General features: G+C 51.8%; 1 protein-coding gene across 1 annotated transcript in view; it reads left to right on the top strand.

Moving 5' to 3' along the window:
- The first annotated feature begins 3,532 nt into the window (after window positions 1-3,532).
- The window catches only part of MAP4 (microtubule associated protein 4), a 241,347-nt gene continuing 232,017 nt past the window's right edge, over window positions 3,533-12,862 (top strand). The window contains 1 exon segment of the mRNA XM_019616165.2: window positions 3,533-3,586. The gene's annotated coding sequence lies outside the window, so the exon portion shown is untranslated.

The following is a 12,862-nucleotide window of genomic DNA, read 5'->3' on the forward strand; positions in this document are numbered from 1 at the left end:
TGGTAGGCGCTCTGCTCTGACACCTGGTCCCCAGTCTTTGGAGCACAGTCAGCTCACACAGGGGAATGGGAATTTGATGCTGATTGACTCCATGGCAGAGGTTCCCATGGGGAAAACAAGTCCACCAAGGAGGAGGTTGACCGTGGGGAAACTCCCACTGCTGCTTGCTGCAGGCTGGCATGGGCAGTGTGCCTCATCTGGGCAGTGTGCGTGGGAGAGGGGATGGTGTCATGTTTTGACACTGCTTTGCATAGCAATGTCAGAAGCAAATGTAGGAAATGAGCTGTTAGCAAAGGTGTGAAATGGCTTTGTGCTTCATTGCAAAGCACTGTCCGAGGAGTGGGAGGGGGATTTCCTCGCCTCAAGCTGTACTGAAGTTCCTGCTTGTGTTTTTCCTCCAGAACAGCACTGGGATGGAAGTCTGGGGTGTCTTTGGGTGTGCTGCCCATGTGGTGCCCATGGAGCTTACAGGGCCGTGCTGAACCCTGACTGTTATGTGCTGTGATGCTGCTGGGCACGCAGCCCTCCAGCCATGATGTGCCATCCCTCACGGCTTGTCCTGTCAAGCACTCCCACATAGTGGTGTACTGGAGATGGGGGGCTGTTGGCAGGAGGCTGCCTGCCTGCCTGGAGAGCTGGAAGTGCAGCAAGAGGGGTGAGAGGTGTCAGGAAACCCAGTGTGTGGCTTTCTCATCCCAGGAAATGGAATCTTCTGGAAATGGAGTGTTGCTTATCTAGAGAAATGAGGGAGCCTGGAGGGCATCTGAAGAAGAATGGCACACTCTTTGTTATAAGTTTAATTGCACTGAAGCACATTCCATTTTGGTGGGTAAGTGGTAATCCTGAGTGTAAGTGGAAGATTGTTCTGCCTCCCTTGGGCAGCACAGCAGTGTATGTTCAGATTGTGGCAAATGCTGTTTGTATGTAAACCACAAAATCATTGGAGTTGGAGACTGCATGACTGTGAGTTTTGGGAGGTGGATGTAGGGAGTGGTGGATGTCAGGACGGTGTCCCCAGATGCCACATCCTCACTGTTCTGAACACCCTTGGGTTGGTGACCCCAACTGAGGTGCTGGAACAGCTGCCCAGAGAGGCTGTGGATCCCCGTCCATCCCTGGAGGTGTTCAAGGCCAGGTTGGATGGGGCCCTGGGCAGCCTGGGCTGCTGTGAGATGGGGAGGTTGGTGGCCCTGCATTGGTGGGGGTTGGAGCTTCATCATCCTTGAGGTCCCTTCTAACCCAGACCATGCCATGATTCTGTGACTGCTGCTCCCTGGGCAGCTGTGCCAGTGCCCAGCTGCTCTTTGGAGGAGGGATTTTCCCTAATATCCAACCTTCAGTACAGTGTAGAAAGGAGGGGAAAAAAACGACTCAATTTGTTCATGTTTACTTTGAACGCTTTTGGGACTCTAAGAATGACTGCTGTGTTCAGGTGATGGTGTGGTGACCCATTGAGAAGGAGGAGCAGGTGGGGTGGAGGCAGCACTGCTGGTGGGAGAGCTGCTGTGCAGGGCCTGGATGGAGCTGGAAGGCTTTGAGATGCTCAGTAATAGAAGCATGTGGAGCTGGTGTGCCAGAAGGGCTGAGGAACCAGAACTACTGGTGCAGGATGTGAAACTGCCTATTACAGGGGCAGCATGATGGGACAGCGTGCAAACCGGGCACTACCTGTTTTCTGATAGCACAGGTGAGGTGAAAATGAGGAGTGGGTGTGCTGTGGGATGTAAATGAGGTGCAGGCAGCTCCTCCTGCGCTCTGCTGCTTTCCAGTGTCGCTTACATAAAAACAACAGCGGGGAGGAATAAAGCTGCAAACTTGGAGTGAAGGCTGCAATGTATGAACAGCTGTGTCAGGTGGTAGAAAATTCCCCCCGATGTTTGTTGAATGGTGAGGTAGCTGTGACTGACAGGGCAACAGGCAGTTCAGCACTTGCTGGCTGTGTGGTCGTGGTGCTTCCCCACTTACAGCACTGTGCTTCTGCCCCAGCACAGCCCTGTTTGGTGTAAGGGAGATGAAGCATTTCTGCTTGCCAGTCAGCAACGCCCCGTGGGTAAGGAAGAAAGCAGTGTTTACAGCTTTGGATAGTTCCTAGGACTCGGTAGTGCATGAATGCTCTTCTTTGCAGTTTGTAGAAGCTGCAGGTTTGGTGCAGGAAGATGAGCCTTGCCCAGGGCAGGCTGCAGCAGCTCTTGCTTCCCTGGTGTCAGACGGTGTGGTTGGGGTGGCACTAAAAACAGAGCTAACACTTCTCATTCAGCAGGGCAGATTTCTTCCCTGAAAGAGTGCTCAGGTGCTGGCACAGCTGCCAGGGGCTGGGGGGCTGCTGTCCCTGGGGGTGTTCAGGAACTGTGGGGGGTGGCACTGGGGGACGTGGGATGGTGGAGCTGGGCTGAGGTCGGGCTTAGGGATCTCAGGGGTCTTTTCCAGCCTTAGTGACTCTATGATTTCTTCAGTGCTCTGCCACAGAAAGTGTCCATTTGCTTTTTCCCCTTAATGTAGATGTTCTCAGCACACAGACGGAGTCCCTGGGGCATTGAGGCTGCAGGTGGTGATGTGGGAAAGGACCGTGTGGGTTTGGGGTATGTTTGCAGCATCTGATGGAGGAGGAACATTCATGTTACTGTGCAGACAGGAGCTCTTCCATCATATGTGTCCCTGAGTCATACATGACGTATTTCTCCGCTCCCTGATGAGCTGAGCAGCTCTTCCAGCCCTTGGGAAGGGAACAGGGCCCTCAGGTTTTCCTCATTGGAGCGCCCTTCCTTTAGTCCAGCCTGGTGCTGTTTGCGTGGGACTCTTTTCCATGGAACATGAAGAGTGAATCTGTTGGGAGAGGAACCAGCACAGGTAAATCTGCCTAACTTTGCATTCACAAGCAGATACTGAGGCGCTGCTTTGATGAGGCTGACTTGGTGCTTACTGCGGTGAAGAACAAGCTGGGTGTCCCTCCATACGCACTGAAATACTCAACTGGCTCTTCCTTTGCAGCTTGAGTTGTACTCTTTTCCGCAGAGAGTTGTGTGCAGGGCACTGCTGTTTTGGTATCTACTTTTTGTGTAGGTTGACTTGCTTCACACCAAAGGAGCACAAAGTGTGGTTTATCTCATAGGCACGTCTGGGAGGCAGCACGCAGTTGGGGAGGGGATGGAAGTGGCTTCATGGGAGCTGCAGTGTGCGCAGGAAACGTGGCACTTCAGCCATGAGATGAGCACCTGCAGTGCTGCTCAGTGGAGGAATGTCCTAACGGCCACTTGGGGTTGAATGGCGCATTTGGAAAAAGCGATTGAAGTCTGAATGAGAGAGAAGTTGCTCCCAGTTTTTATTGTGAGTGTTGGTGTGAATGGCTGGACAGTCCTCCTGCTGGAAAGGAAACCTCAAAGAGAGCCTTCTGTAGGACTGCAGCAAGGCTCCTCGGGTGTGAGTTCATTCTGTGCAACGCGGATGCTGTTCTAGACATTCCTAATAAGCTGATGCACAAATACTTGGCAATTGCTGGGCTTCTTCTTAATTATGCATGTATTGTGTTTTGCAGATAGGCATTTTCTGAAGATTGAAGGACCTGCTGAAGGGATCACCTGCTTTTGAGGTATGAACTGCTTTTGTTTTAATGATCCAGCATTAAATCTGTGATTAGAAGCGAAGGTTTGGTGCAGCTGTGTGTACTCACTTGAGATCTCCTCTCTTCTGGGCCGTACATCTGCCATGTACGGCAGCTCTGGGATCTCACGATCTCCCACAGAAGCTCACCAGCCAAGCTTGGCAGAGCCTGGCTACGGCAGGTGGGGGACGTGGGCTCTGGGACAGCCTCCTTTCTTTGGAAGGTGCTGCACGGAGAGTTCCTTGACTTCTGCAGAAGGCATGTCTGACACACGTGGAGCTATCGATTCTGCTGAGTCTATCATGAGATCAGCAGTCAGGGGGTGTTGGAGAGGCAGGTGTTCACATAATGTGTTTTAGTGAAGGAACTGCAAATTCTTGGCATTGTGTGACCCAAGGGACCCAGATGGCTGCTGCACTGCAGTTTGAGGAGTGTTTCTCCAGGTGCTGGGCGTGGGGTCAGCCTTTTACTACACTAATTAATACTTGTCTTCACCTTAAAATTAAAAGGAATCCAAAACTATGAAACAGAGGCACAGACCTGTCCAGAAAAGGCCAGTCTGCCATTGTAGTGAATCACAGAATCACAGAGTCATGGAATGGCTTGGGTTGGAAGGGACTCAAGGATGATCAACCTCCAACACCCCTCCCGCATGCAGGGCCTCCAACCTCCATATCTGATGCTGGACCACTGCAATGGTACGTGGCTCTAAAGAGCACAGAGGTGTCAAAATGCAGCTCAGTTACAACTCTAAACATTAACAACAGTCTCCTGTGACTTGTTAAAACTGTCTTGAAGTGACAGCGGCCTTGTGTATCTCCTGAGATTTTGTTGTGTCTGTGGGATAAAACAGTTCCTGGAATACCTTTCTTTATTACTTTCCTCTGTAACTGATGGGAGGAGAGGTGTGAAGTCCCATCTCTTTGGTCAGGCCGATGCTCTTGTGTACCCATTCATGACTGAAACCAGGCTCTGCAGCAGCACCAGTTGTTTGTGCCATGTGTTGTGGCTGCCTGCCAGACTGTCTGAAGTCATCCCCTAAAAGCTGTTTGAAAGAAAGCCAAAGGAGCTGGCTTATCTCGCTCTGGGTGGGATGGAGGGGGTGGGAGGGAGGTGCCCAGGTGCTGTGCGTGCTTTTCCTTCTGGCCTCAATAGCGCTGAGGAGGTCACGGGAGGTGGAGTGTCACCTTCTCCCAAGGGAGTTGCTGTGCTAAGAGCTGAGCCCAGCTGACTGCAGAGTGGGAGAGTGCTGTGCTGTCCTCCCTGCACGCTCCTCTTCTGCACTGCTCCTTTCTGCTTCATTTCGCTTTGGCCGCTGTGGTTTTACATCTGCTGGACTCCTTGGATGTCTTAACTTGATCTTGGAATCATAGAATCACAGCATGGCCTGGGTTGCAAAGGCCCTCAGTGCTCATCCAGTCCCAACCCCTGCTGTGTGCAGGTCACCAACCAGCAGCCCAGGCTGCCCAGAGCCACATCCAGCCTGGCCTTGGATGCCTGCAGGGATGGGGCATCCACAGCCTCCTTGGGCAACCTGTTCCAGCGCCTCACCACCCTCTGCATGAAAAACTTCCTCCTCATATCCAACCTAAACCTCCCCTGGCTCACTTTCCAACCATTCCCCTTGTCCTGTCACCACCCACCCTCACAAACAGCCGTTCCCCCTCCTTTTTATCCGCTCCCTTCAAGCACTGAAGGCCACACTGAGGTCTCCCTGCAGCCTTCTCTTCTCCAAGCCAAACCATCCCAGTTCCCCCAACCTTTCCTCATAGCAGAGCTGCTGCAGCCCTTTGCTCAGTTGTGTTAACCTCCAAGTAAGTTGAGGCGGTGAGTTTGTTTTCCTTTTCCTCCTTTCTTTTTCAGTTGCACAAAAACAGCAGTCACAATACAAGCTGACTTCCAGAGTCCCAGGAGCACCCCTGGTTGTACCTTGCGACCTGCATTCCGTGGTTTCAGGACATAGACACCAAACAGGTGTTTCCCACAGGCTGTATTCAGCGGCTAAAAATGCCTCCTGATGTAACTTATCCGGGAACACCTCGTCCAACCTTGCTGAGTGCCTGAATGAATGAAGGCTGCTTCCTCTCCAGCATCCTCTGCAGCAGCTGGGGGCAGGCAGGAAGCCGTAGGTGCTGGGGCAGGTTGGCTGCTGGCTGCTTCTCAGGGGATGGCCTGGGTGAGGAGCATCCAGGCTTCTTTGTGAAACAAAGCCGAGAATCTGCTCACCTCAGAAAGAAATTGGTTCTTCCTTATTTGATCAACCGTTTTGACCAAGTCTGGTTCCACAGTGTTAATCTTCCAGGCTGGATGTGGCTCTGGGCAGCCTGGGCTGCTGGTTGGCGACCTGCACATAGCAGGGGGTTGGAACTGGATGAGCACTGTGGGCCTTTGCAAGCATTCTATGATTCTGCGATTCCCTGCTATCTTAAATCACAATCACTGACTGGAGCTCTTGTAGCACTCAGTTTCATTTGGTTATTGTAGCGTGCTTAGGTGGAGAAAGTACTTCTAAAAACATTTCCTGCTGGATTAACTTCCATTTTTTGTGTAACTGCTGGAAGGAAACATGCACAAAACCACATCTTTAGGATCAGTTTCATTGGTGAAGAGCAAACTAGGTGGAGGCTGCTGCTGACATCATTGCATAGGAGTGAGTAGCTGCTGCTTGCTGTGCAACGCCCTGCTCCATCCTGCACAGAGCTCTGCCCACAGACAAGTCTGCCTGGGTAAGAGCACCCTCTGCCTTTATGCCAGTCAGGTGGGACTGCTGGTCCTGCTGGGGGTTGGCAGGTTGCTGCTGGAGGGGCTGCAGCCTTGTCTGCCCCTTTTCCCAAAAGGACGGGGGGAACTGTGCGCTCTCCTTCTATTTGGGGAGTACTGAGAACAGACTTGAGATCGAGGCATAGCCTGGATGTAAGAGAGAAGCCCTTGGAAGAAGGCAGTGGTGTGACATCACCTGCAGCGTGTGGTTTCGCTTCCGAGAAGAGATGTGGGCAGAACTCTGTATTATAATCTATTTTAAAAAGGGGAAAAAAAGGCGGGGGAAGGGGGTTGTTCATACCATACCGAGCAGTTACCTATTTGGTGCCTTGTCTTTCTGAATGGAAGCTGCCCGTGTCAGCACGCAGTGCTGTGGCATTGGCTGCTGCACACCTGCCATATGGAAGCCAACCATTCTCTAAGGCAGCCGACAGCCCTGATAACACTGCGTGGAGAGCCGAAGGTTTTTATTGATCTTTCACAAAAACTCTGCTTTTGTTCCCTAACCAGTGCCTTGCTGTTCTGCTATAGCTGGATGTATTGCTATCAGGAGCACGGAAATGTAAATACAATAACAGCCAAACTGCAGCAGCTACTCCCTTCCTTCTTGAGTGACTTCCTGCTCGTGCTCTAGGAGATGGAAGCTGGTCTTCTGCATTCGTGAGCTTCAGAAATGGGTGTTGTTTTCCTGCTGCCCTTCCATTGGGTAACCAAAGGATTGGAGCAGAAAGTAATAGTTACTCTCATTTAAGTGCCTTAAGTCCAAGAAGCAAGTTAAGGCCTGGTGCTGGAGCTCCTTTGGTGCTGCCCTGTGCCTGAGGGCGGTGCAAGTGCTGCTAACAGGGCGTTTTCATAGATAGAATCATTCAGGCTGGAAAAGACCTATGAGATCATCTAGTCCACCCATCAACCCATCAGCTTTAACCAGATAACCTGAACCTTTAACCAGATAACCACAGGCTGTTAGAGCTGAACCAAGTCTGCGTTCTTCTGCTTGTGACGTTTGAGCACGGTTCATAAAAGAGTAACTCATACATTGGAGCAATGACTGTGTTCCTTCCAGACTTAAGCTTACACGTGATCCATACTTTAGAGAGCTGTTTCATGAATGTAGATCCACTTGTTCTAGTAACTTAGTTCCTTTAGCACCTCCCCTCCGAAGACAGGCTGAGGGAGCTGGGCTTGTTCAGCCTGGAGAAGAGAAGCTGCGGGGTGACCTCAGTGCAGCCTGCAGGACCTCAAGGGAGCCTTAAACAGGAGGGGAGTCAGCTCTTGGAAAGGGGAGAGAACAGCAGGACAGGGGAATGGTTGGAAGGTGAGGGAGGGCAGATTTCAGTTGGCTGTCAGGGGGAAGTTGTTTGGTGTGAGAGTGGGAGGTGCTGGAACAGCTGCCCAGAGAGGCTGTGGATCCCCGTCCATCCCTGGAGGTGTTCAAGGCCAGGTTGGATGGGGCCCTGGGCAGCCTGGGCTGCTGTGAGATGTGGAGGTTGGTGGCCCTGCAGTGGTGGGGGGTTGGAGCTTCGTGATCCTTGAGGTCCCTTCCAACCCAACCATTCTGTGATTCCCTCATACCTAATGCCAGTTGCTTTCTTATCTGTGCACGATTTTTGTTATTAAAACAAATCAAGGTGGTGCAAAGACTCAAAGAGTGAGATCTGGGCTCTGACTAGCTCAGGGGTTGGGCTGTCCGAAGAGCCCAAAGAATTGAGTTGGATTGACCTCCAGCCACGAGCTGTCATGTTGAAAAAGCAGCACGAGACTCCGAGCAGACCAACTTTCTGGAAGAAGTTATTTATCTGCAGTTCTTTCTTGCATAACCTGCCACTTCCAATGCTGTTAACGTCTCTCGCTGTGCTAATGCCGCTGCCGTGGCGGAGCAGAGCACTTCTGTGATGCTCTTATGGCATGTGGCCAACTGCATGACTGAACTTAGCTAAACAAAAATCCCTGGGATCTTCTCTAAGAATAATCATCACGTGAGAGCAGGAGCACTGCTCTGCTTTGAGGGAATTAAAACGGCCTTGGGGTGGCCCTGCTCCGGGGGATGCGCAGCGCTGTGGGGCAGCAGCAGGGCCTGGTTTGTAACCTTCTGCTTTCCTCCCTGTTCAGTTCGTCAGCCCATGATGACACAGTGCTTTCAGAATGTTCTATTTTATAATTCAAGAGTCTGCTAAGTGTCCTTATGAAAGGAGACAGGAGCGTGCTTGCTTAGCTTTGAGTCTAGCAGTGTTTGATAGCAAGGCTTGGCTTGCACCTTGCAGAGCTCATGCTGTGGGCAGTGAGGGCAGGGGAGCCCTGGCATGGGATGCCCAGAGGGGTGGTGGGCATTGTGGTGGGGTGGGGGGTCTCAGAGGTGTCCTGTGCACCGAATGACTCCGTGTTCATCGCAGGGCTGTTGGAGCAGATGGCCTTAAAGGTGCCTTCCAACTCAGGCCGTTCTCTGGCTCTGTGTGCAGTTGGGTGGCTTTCAGAGCACTCCTCTCCCTGTATTTTCTCTCTTCCCCTGTGGCCTGGGAGGTGCAGAGCCTGCTGTGGGTGCCGTGGGTTCAGTAGTGGCTCCAAGAAATCCTCGTGCTCATCCTTCTGGGAGCTTTATGGCGGCTCGCTGGGCCTTCCCCTGCTTTGCTTATGATTCTGGAACAAAACTGACCATTGCTTTGAAGCTCTTTGTTAGTGGAGTGCCCCCTTCTCTTGGATCATACACAGGCAGTACTTACTTCCCAGGCTTCTAGCAAATCCCTCCATGAGCTCTTATGGCCAAAGACTTCAGTTCCTCATGTACAGCTCCTCAAGCAGCGTGCTTCCACCCTGTGTTGGGAGTGCTGCTGATTTTGTCTTTCTCACACATAGGCATAAATACCCATTCTAAAAGCAAAACCTAAGAACGTGGGTTATGTTGTGATGGGTTATGCCCATCCCTGCAGGCATTCGGGACCAGGCTGGATGTGGCTCTGGGCAGCCTGGTCTGGTGCTTGGTGACCCTGCAGGGGGTTGGAACTGGATGAGCACTGAGGGCCTTTGCAACCCAGGCCATTCTAGGATTGTATGAAAGGAGTTTGGCAGTCAGCTCTTTATTCTGAAGCTACCGGTTCTATGTCTTGATCTGCAGGTTCTTATACTGTATGATTGCATTGTCAAGAGAGGTGCTTATTTAATTAAAAGTGAAGTAACTGCTGTAATGTAAGGAGAATTATTCTGTGTAGGTAAAGGAGCAAAGCTGGTCTGTAAACTGAGCTGCTGGGAGTTGTGTGTCGGTGTTGGCGTGGGCCTGGATGGAGGCACTGCAGCCACGGCGAACCTGCAGTGTGTCTCTGAACGGCCGCTGCTGTCACTGTGATTGTGAGCTCCGTCACATCTGCGGTTGTAGTTCCTCTGTTTGCAGTGCACTGTTTTACACACAAGCAGCACTGGAAGAAATCGTCTTAAAGTGAGAGTTGAGATCCTGACGTTCACACGAGGGCTGTTACGGGAGCAGCAGATGTGGGACGTGGAGCAGGAGGGACCCGGGCAGCAGACGTGGGGACAGGGATGGAGACGAGCTTTGCGGTGCCGCTCCTGTGTGCTCACGGTGCTGGGGAGCAGGAGGTGATCTAATGGCTGGGCAATGAGCCTGCCTCCCTCTGCTCCCGGCAGAAAGGGCTGCAGGAGAAGTCCGAAAGCCATTATTTTGTACTGCTCACTTTTAGTGAGATGGGAGCTTTCCTTTCTGATGCATGCGCTATTAAAGGAAAGCAGCTGACGGCAACAGCTGCTTGCCTCGCCTGTTTGGTTTGTGGCTTAGCAGGCAATATGCAAGGCAGAAAGTGCTTTGGGAACAGCCAGAGATCTCCTCCCCTGCCCCGCTCCTTGCCCGCTCCCTGCCAAGGGAGGCAGGATGGTTCCTGCTGTGATTAATGGGGCTCTCCTTGTTTGGTGCGGCCGCCGGGATCCCGTCCTCTGGGGGACGGCTGGGAAGCAGCCGAAGGCTCCGGGTGGTTTCTTTCTTAAAAGAGTTAAGGAAGAAAAAGAAAAAGAGAGCTAAAGCTCAGTCTGTGCAGAGGTGGGCAGGCGCCTTTATTTTCCTTAGCTGAGTATTTATGGCTCTGCAGATAACACAGCGACCTTTTTGGGGCTCTGATTTCAGTGCTCCTGGGTCGCTGCTCAGCGAGACGCTTCAAAGTCCCTCGCAGTTATTATCTATGAACTCATCTTCCATGTGGCTTTTCTGAAGGCCAGCCAAGGCCATTAATCCCCACCTTTTAGTGTCCGTAATCCCTGCCTGGGCTTAGGGGAAAGTTATTCTTGTACTGCCAGCGACGCTGCTCTGGGAGAGCGTATATCGTGCTGTAACTTAAGGCAGGTTTATTAATGGGTCTTTTTTATCAGCTTGGAAACCATACAGCTCATAATGTAGCAATCTGACTTGGACAGCCTCACCCCATCTTGCTGAGTGGTTAATAGGGAAATTGCCCAAAGGAAGGAAATCAGGAGGCTGGTATTCTCCTATCTCGGCCTGCTGAAGTGTGGTTGCTAACAGCAAAACGCTCTCGGAAGGCACAAATCTGCTGTGTTTTTCTGAGGAATGGGTGCAGGTGAAGCCAGGGTTGGAAGGGGTCTGTTGTGGTGATGCTGGTGTTGTACCACTCCTCCTCTTCTTGGCCTGATGCTCCAGCAGCCTCCTGGCTGTGGGCTCTGCCTGTAGCCAGCTGGATGCACAGTCATCCTCATACGTGTGCTGCCCTTCCTGCTGCCCTCATTCAAAGACTCCTTTTGGTTCCAGCAGCTTCTCCAACCCTCAGGATGAGTGTGGGTGGAGCTCCTTTGGGCTGCTGGCCTTCCAGGGGTCCGGCCTTGCCCTGTGGGTTAGCAGTGGTCAGCCCAGGAATGGTGCTGCCCCTCCACTGATACACATCATGGGGAGATTCCAAACTGTGCACTACTGCAGAAGTGCGATTTAAGCCTAATTCCCATGAATGTGGTAGAATTAATCTCTTAAATGCCCTGAATTTTCTTTCTTCTGAATTCTCTGACCAGAATTAGGATTTTCAAGGCCAGATGGCAAAAGTTGCCATCTTAGCTTTGCTCAGCTGCTGAGGGGCTGATGGAGAGTTTTTATGGGCTCCGTGCTGGTCGTTCCCAAGCACCCTTCTGGGTGCACGGCGTGGTTACTTCCTTGCACAGAAGAGAAATTCTGAAAGAAGCACCTCTTTACCCTGAGAATACAAATGGAGCCCCAGAGGGGGTCCAGCAGAAAACTGAAACTCAGAGTCAATACAGCTGTCCGTGCCCAACGGGCCTCCTGCTGAGATCTGGGGAAGAAGCAGGGATCTGGGCTGCGTAGGTGATGTGTTCAGAGAAATTCTGCTTCTGGATATGATTGCCCTCGAGTCCCAGGATGTTATCTGAGAGAGGAAGAGCAGCAAGCAGGTAAGTCCTGCCTCTGCAGGTTCTTCAGCTGCTCTGGGTGCTTTCCGAGCAATAACTGGGACTGTTCCATGACCTCCTAAAGCAATACTTTGGAAACAAGTTCTCAAAAGGAGGGGCACGAATGTACAAATACAACCTGATGCAGCCATCTTTGGCTTTCATGGGAGTCCACATAACAGGATGGCATAGGTACTGTGTCACTATGAAAGGACCCTCTTTATCTTGAAGGAATCCAGTGGTCCATACCAGGGTTGGATAACAAATTAAGAAACTGCATTCATCCAAAGTGCTCTGAGAGTTGAGAACTGGTTTGGAACAGGTTGCCCAAGGAGGCTGTGGATGCCCCATCCCTGCAGGCATCCAAGGCCAGGCTGGATGTGGCTCTGGGCAGCCTGGGCTGCTGGTTGGGGACCTGCACACAGTAGGGGGTTGGGACTGGATGAGCGCTGTGCTCCTTTGCAACCCAGGCCATGCTGTGATTCTATGATGTGCACAGAGCCGCTGCTGTGTGCTGCCTGCACGGCAGCTCTGGTGCTTATGGGCAGGTGCTGCAGTGCAGTATTCTTGCCACATGTGGATTAGAAGTCAGCTGTACCCAAATGAAGTGGCACTGCATTTCCCTTCATCCCCCAGTGCTTTTCCTAGGTAAAATTTGCTTCCATCTTTAAACTGCAGGTTTGTGTATGTTTCTGTGCAGGAAGAAGGTGAGCAGTGAGAAACTCGCATCCATCTGTGTGTGCACATGTATGTGTGTGTGTATGCATGTACATATATATGAAACTCCAGCTCATAGAGCTGACCCTCCAGAGTACTTCTGACTGTCCTCATAGTTATCCAAGTCAAGTTTTTCCTGTTGTATCATCTTGTGGCCTCGCACTGCGGACAAACTGAAGCTGCTGGAGACAGGTAATGACTTGTGGGTCTTTTGAAGCAGCAGGAGGAAGGTCCGTGTGTGTTAGTAGCAGGAATGCTGGCCAGTCCATTGCAGGACTAGCTGGGACTCCAGGGGCTAGCTTCATAGCACCCAAAGCTGTGGGACCTCAAGGATCATCAAGAAGCTCCAACCCCCCACCAACGCAGGGCCACCAACCTCCACAT

Source organism: Meleagris gallopavo, chromosome 6, assembly GCF_000146605.3.
Source record: "Meleagris gallopavo isolate NT-WF06-2002-E0010 breed Aviagen turkey brand Nicholas breeding stock chromosome 6, Turkey_5.1, whole genome shotgun sequence".
Classification (NCBI taxonomy): Eukaryota; Metazoa; Chordata; class Aves; order Galliformes; family Phasianidae; genus Meleagris; species Meleagris gallopavo.